This window comes from Meleagris gallopavo, chromosome 1 (genome assembly GCF_000146605.3).
Source record: "Meleagris gallopavo isolate NT-WF06-2002-E0010 breed Aviagen turkey brand Nicholas breeding stock chromosome 1, Turkey_5.1, whole genome shotgun sequence".
Classification (NCBI taxonomy): domain Eukaryota; kingdom Metazoa; phylum Chordata; class Aves; order Galliformes; family Phasianidae; genus Meleagris; species Meleagris gallopavo.
The window spans coordinates 53,168,239-53,175,455 of NC_015011.2; positions in this window are offsets into that span (position 1 = coordinate 53,168,239).

A 7,217-nucleotide genomic window follows, 5' to 3' on the forward strand; every position below is an offset into this window, starting at 1 on the left:
GAGGCAAGCTGCCACTGTAAGCAGTGCAGTTTTTGAGAAATGGATGGAAAAAATGCCTTTTTTCTTGGAAAAGCTTGAATTATGCAGCACTCAATGTTTAGGCTGCTAGTGAGAGCAGCTGTGAGAAAATCATGGAACTGTGTTGGTTACCTAGTTAGCTTCTTAAATTAGATTTTTCCTGATTAATCACACAGGTCTCGAAGGTAAGAATCATTCTCAGGAGAGAAAGCAAGTGACAGTGTGACTGTGGCTCTAGTCAGGTGTGATCTTCTTGGAATACCAGATCCATTCTTAAATCTGCTGGTGTAACTGAATCTGGAAGAGCTCCCTCATGCTGCTCCGCTAAGATGATCTGCATTAGCTTGAGTACTTGAAGCTAGAGAACATCAAACCCAGCTTGACGAAATTGGATCAGAGCGGTGGGTTTGGGGTTAAACTGTCGTCTCCTAGGGTACAGTGACCTCTGGGAAGGATGGTGACTCGACCCAACTCAGTTTCTGGCAAAGGGACTCATCCTTGCAGATTATGCTCACTAAATAATTTTATCTTAGATTAGCGATGTAGCAACACAGGGATTTTTTGGTACTTGCTACAGGATGCTGATAAGAACCTGAGACTGTTGGAACATCACCTATTGGTGAAACTGATATTCAGGTCAAGATGTAAAAAACCTGCATATTTCTTAACTTTGTTGGCATCTGAAATTGGATGTGATAGCTTCAAACCCAGTACTGGGGTTTGGACAATCCTCTTCTGTTCAGTTTGAGTTTTGATAATAGAGCTGGAATATCTGAGTAGTTTGCATGTGATTGCCTGGACTTGCTTGGTTTTCAAGATGTGTTCTCACGCACTGCATCTGGGCCTCATGAGCTGCTAGAAGACGTGTTGCCAAACTACGTTGCATAGCTTGATATTGTTAAAACACTCTGACACATGCTAGATTTTCCAGTAAGGTTTTTCTGCCTCTTCCTTTGGTTTTATTTGTGCTGGTTAGTGTAGCTGGTGAGCCCTACTTTCTCCAGCGCCATAAACAGAGAGAACTGATTTATCAGAGTTATAAAAGAATGCTACACAAAAAGGAGGGTTAGATAAGACTGTTGTCATCTAGCATGGAGGATGTGCCATCAGAGCCTGCAAGAGAGGGCCTATGAATAGGCTGGGGAGCATGCCACTGCTATGGCGTGCCTTATAGCTGCTCCACCCACCCTCATACACTCTCCACTTAAAAGCAAAGCACAAAAAAAGAAACCTTGAAAAAACACCCAGTCAGGACAGACAGAGTCAGGCAGCCTGCAATTAAAAAAGCCTGCGTGCTCTGTCACAGACATTCCTGCAGCTGCAGGCTTGTGGGGCGGTGCTGGGGTGACTGGGCTGTGGGCTGGGATGGCGCATGTCTGGGCCCTGCTGTAGCCGGGCAGCCCTCAGGAGTTGGCAGGAGCTGCTGAGCTCCCGGTGTTGTTGCTCTGTGGGGGCAGTGAGATGGAGTTTTCAAATTCCTGCTGCTGCTGCTCACCCCTGGCTTTTGGTGCTGACCCCAACTCCTTGTATGCATGAGCTGAGTGTGAGCATTCTCCTGTCCTGGAGTTGCTACTGGGATGCTTTCTGGCATGCGCTCATTTGTTTGGCACAGGATTTTCTCACTTTGCATTTAGTTTTCAGACTTCAGACAGGCTGCCTTAATGAAAGAGCCTCAGAAACCTGCTTGAAGGGGAAAGTGAGCACTTCTCCCTGCACTGGGGGTGGTTGTGCCTGAGGCAAAGCCCTGGGGCCGCATGCCGCCCATGCACAGCCCCTGCTCTGTGCTGGCTACCACAACAAACACTCCTGTGTTTCCTTTTGGGTTGGTGGGGAAGGAGCGGACGTTGGTGCCAACAATCAGGCTTTTCAGAGCCTGGGGCTGCTGAGATTCATGTTTGTGTGTAGCTCCAGATGATGTAAATCCAGGGTGTGTAGCATGTCAGGCGTTGTCAGTTCAACACAAAGCATGAAGAGTGGGCCAAGTGGGCCTCGGGCTCTGCTTGAGAAGGACAGACACTTTGTCTTATCCTGTGGACAGAAATGACGGGTGAAGATGTGTTCTACCCAGCGTGAGAGAATGACAGTCTTGCAGACAGCAGCAGGACAGGGAACAGGAGGGCAAAGTCATCTTGAACTGGGGCTATATTTCTAGATTTTTTTCCTGAACTTGTTTGTCAGATTTCTTGGACAGTGATGGAAGGATGTGGGTATCCCAGGTATGGACAGATACCATAAGCAAAACACACTTCAGAGGTGGCTTCTCGCAAGTATCATCCCTGCCCCCAATATCTCCAGGGCTCATCTCATCACATGCAGAGTGCTCGTGTGGCTTTAGGCTGAAGGAGGTGAATGAGTGCGTGACCTCCAGGTTATCTTGCCCAGGATGAAGCTTGGGTATCTCAGCAGAGAAGGCTCGCCTGTAGCTGTTCCTGTACTGGTTGTGCAAGTGGTGTTTGGGTTAAGAAACAGTCATTGTCATGGAAATTTACAGACTGAAAAGCAAGATAAGGAGCTCTGCACATCCCTCCCCTGCCCCCCTGTTGTACCTTTGTGCATCTTTTTTGCCCATCTCGTCACCAATGGCCTTAGCCAAGTCAGTGCCACAGTTCTCACAAGTACTGGCAGGTAACCTCTGCGCATTCCTTCTTAACTGCTTTATATCAAAACACCAGAGTGTTCCAGGAAAGCATTTGAATGCGTGAACTGTTTGTCTGATGGGCATCCCATAGAAGTGAGAGATTTCACATAATTTGGCTAGGTCAGTAGCCAATTTGCTTATCATTGCTCTGGTTGTACCTCTTGGAGATGTATGGCAGCAGTGCTGCATAATAATAGGAAGCTTTATTTACAGTGAATGGCGTGGTATGAAAAGTCCATTCAAGCTTTTATTCCTGCAGTTTTATCTCTGTATATGGCTGCTATCTTACCAACAGCAACAAAAAGTGAATACAGATTACAATACATCAAAAATGGCTGCTTCTCACGGTGTATCTCTGTTTATTTCCAGAGTTTTTGAACAGTGGCTTGCATCAAGATCAGACAAATCTGCTTAATTAAAAATAACTATAGTGCTAAACCTTTAAAAACATATCAGAATGTCACTGTTTTTATTTGATTGGATTTTTTGGTGGGGAATATGCAGTTTGAATTACGGTTAGCATGGCCACCTAGTCTAGATATATTTCCATGTTCTATCCTGACCTTTCCTGACTGGCTTGGCAAATCCGTTCAAGAGTATATTTTTGATTGCCACTACGTATACTGGAGATTGGAGCAACACCAATGATCTGTTCCTTCCCTCCCTCCCAGTAACCCGCCAGCTTGTAAAACACCACATATGGTCACTATGCTGAAAGCTGAATGGTCCATTTAAATTTCTATTTTCTCTATCTGTTTGCAGGCTTTTGAAGCATGGCTGACTGTCCCCATAAAACTCTAACTGGATGCTTGTGCAACACAATCATCTTGTGGAACAAAGCTATTAGGTCCTTTTGTAAAATGGTCTTGTGGACTCTCTTTACAGAATGTGATCCTGTTGAACATTTTGAAGTGTTACTAAGTACTGTTTATTGTGATCTTGGGAAAATAAATGGGACTGGTAGTAGAAAAAAGATGGACAATTACTCTTTCCAAAGTGGAGTTCTTATTCCTCTATACTGTCCTGTCCTTGAATTCTCAGAGTCTGTATATGAGCATCTTGAGACCATTAGAAAACAAGTACAACTGAGCTTATGGAAATTATAGGAATGTTGGCATTAGTGCCAACCGTACTCATTTTGACTCTTGCCAAGGACCTGATCTTCCTGAGCCATCTGGGAACTACATCATCTCAGTAGAATCAGCACAGTGCTTTTAAAACCCTTTTTCCTTTCTGCACGCTGATCAGTTTTTTTAGGGAAGTTTGCAGATACTGCAAACTTGAACATATTTGATGTCATTTAGTTTCCTTTGTTATCTTTTATAGATCTTGCAACAAAAAACAAAAAATAAAACATGGGGGAGAGGAGTGTTGAGCAATTCTGAAAATATGAGGATTTTATTTCTGGCATGTCCAAGAGCTCTGCATAGGCAAAACATGGTTAGCATGAGCATGGATTTATAAAGTCTTGCAAGTTTATTGAATTTAGCTGTAGCTTTTGGAGAAGACTACAGCTAAATAATGTGCTGGTTAATTTAATTTAATGAATAAAACCACTGTAGTTTTCATGAACTTCTTTTTTAGATGGAAGCTTAAGATACTCTATTGTAACCCATTTAACTTCAAATACCATTTTCAGTTCATTGGGGCAGTCCCATTTTAACTGTAAATCTCTCATGCTGCACGTCCTGAGAACTTTTGTTTCTTTTAATGATGCTGAATTTTAATGGCGTGAGATCATTGTCTGTAGCCAACTCCAACCCCAGCAGGAAGTAGCAGTTTTAGGATCACTTCTCTCTTTTTTTTCTCTCTCTCTCTTTTTTTTTCTTTTCCCCATTAACAGAACCTTCCTGATATCACACATTTGTCAGTGTACCTTACGCAATGACTCTGTAAAATCCACTGCAAGTTTCAAATTCCTCAGGAGTCCTGTAACGTTTCGCTCTCGTTCCCTCCCGGTCCAGATGGTCTTTAGCAGATGCTCGCGGCAACGGTTCTGCAGCCAACAGTGCCGTATGAAAAACTGAGCTATATTTAATACACAGACACATGCACACACACGTAAGTGTGTGTATCCTTAACTAGCTTTGGAGTTATGCATTGTTGATAAGTAGTGCAATGTTCCCCTAGTTATTTTTCTGTCTATATACCTTTCTTTTCCTAGAACCAGACAGACTCTTTTGGTTCCAAGAAGGTGTTTTCTCTCTGCCAGAGCAGAAAGCATAATGATGGGGGCTGAGCTGGCAGGGTGATAAACAGGGTTTCATGTGGCTGTGCATTGCAGCTGGCTTGCAGAATGCGTGGAAAAACCGTAACATCTTAGATTTGAATTAGAATTGCTTTTGAGTTGTTGCTGCTTTGGGCAGGAGAGGAGAGGGATTAGTTGCTTCACGGTGATCCACGATCCCTTATACAAATCCAGTGAGCTTGTTTGAGGATGCACGGAGTAAGCCCCATGCTGAGTCTGCTCCTTACCTCTGTGTAGCCTTGCAAGCCCAGTGTGGAAGCCTCCTTCAATTTCTGCTTTCCTGCACCTGCAGCTGGGCCACAAGAGAGAAATGGAGACTTGGGGGAGACCTTATAGTGTCCTGAACTACCTCAAAGGAGTTTGTAGTGAGATGGAAATCTGTAGTGAGGTGGGGGGTTTGTCTCTTCTCTGTCGCTCAACAAGCAATAGGACAAAAGGAAATGACCTCAGGTTGTGCCAGGGGAGATTTATGTTGGACAGTGGGAGAATTTCTTTGCTGAAAGGGTTGTGATGCGTTGGAACAGCCTCCCCTAGGAAGCAGTTGAGTCACCATCCCTGGAGGTATTTAAAAGATTTGTGGATGTGATACTTCGGAGCATGATATACCAGTAAACTTGGCAATGCTAGGTCCATGGTTGGACATGATGATCTTAGAGGTTTTTTCCAACCGAGATGATTCTGTGATTCTTTGTTTACGATCCCTTCTACCCTAGTGTTGACCATGGTGCTATCTTCCATACCACTGTCCTCGAAACCCCTCCTGTTAGGAAAGTATCACTTTGTTACCACTCCTGGAGATGCGCAAGCAAGGGGCAAAGGCCATCTGCAGTCTTTTGCCTTGAGGGATGGAGCCCATGCCTGACGCTGTGACCCTGGGCCCTCACTGGCATGCTGGGGCCAGGCAGAGGCACCAGTGTGCTCGATATTGGTGCTTGCCTGTTGTGGATGGAGCAGCCCACGTTGTGCAGCTGGCTGTATTTCTTTCATCAGAAATTTTGACACAGCCTTCGCAAAACCACCATTTTCTGTCTTTCAAGCTCTGTGATAATCAGTATAGAAGCATGGGCTGACTGGTCAGCCTCTGGGAATTTGGAACCAGTGCTTTCTGGATGCTAGGGCGGCCATCAGTGAGAGGGCTGCGTGTTCATCCTTCCCTTCTCCACACGGGCTGTGCCTTTCCATCCCTTTTCTGCCTGCTTATTAGGCACTCAGTTGCCTCTGGATGGCTTGAGTAGATTTTGGCCGCAGTTCACATAGGTCTGGATTTGCGTTAGCTGGGATAACACCAGTGAGTGATTACATGTGCCGGTGATTATGCAATGTCTGAAATTTCCCTCCGCTCGTCTCTATCCCCAGGACTCTGGCAAACTTTTCTGGCTGTCTTTGGAGAGTTGTTCTTCTGCACCACGCGGTGCAGAAGCTCAGTATATCCAATGAATTAAATCACAGCGCTGCAAGTGAAAGTGGCTTTCTTTGTGCATTAGTGTTGGAGAGATGTGGATTGGGAAGGGGTGCATGTATGTGTGCTTGCTGGAGGCATTGGCTGGAGAGTATTTCTGCTTTAAGTGCCAGAAACTCACACTGCCTGGTGGAGTTAATCCTGTAATTAATCTTTGAAACAGGATGAAAGTCCTTCTTTCCTTAAATGCTCCCTCTACTTCCTCTCTGTCACTTGTTTCCTTTTTTTATTATTAGTTTTTATTTTGATGAAGAAAAACATTAAGGAATCTTTATTCTGACAAAACAGACTAAGCTATCTTGTTCTCAGTGTATTTGGGTGCTTATGTTTGTGTTCTTTCTCGGGTTGAAAGAGACAATAAAGTAACTTGTCTCTGATAGTCCCTGCTATGGGTTGACTTCTGATGCTTCAAACTCAGCATTTGGAAGGAGGGTAGGCCATAAAGGAAATACGCAGACACGTGCAGCTTTACTAACTGAGATGTGAAAAGGAGACTTGGAAAGAGCTGCTACTAAATTAGTTTCTTTGAAATCGCTCCCTCCACGTAGAGGCTTCCTTTTGTTCCCCCACATGCCCCTGGCCTTCCCCTCATCTGGCTCACTGGGAACTTTCCATTCCCATTGAAAGCAGATGTCTATTACACCGGGATTATTTGGGAATTCAGTGTGAGATATGAAAATGATCGTGTTGCCATTTGCTTGTGAATTGTCACTTGCCTTTTGCAGATTTTTTGAAGCATTTACTTGTGCTTTGGTACAACTGCAGCTGCCCCTTAGGGAAACATCAGTATCAAAAAGATAGAATCATATCATAGAATGGCCTGGGTTGAAAAGGACCACAATGATCATCTAGTT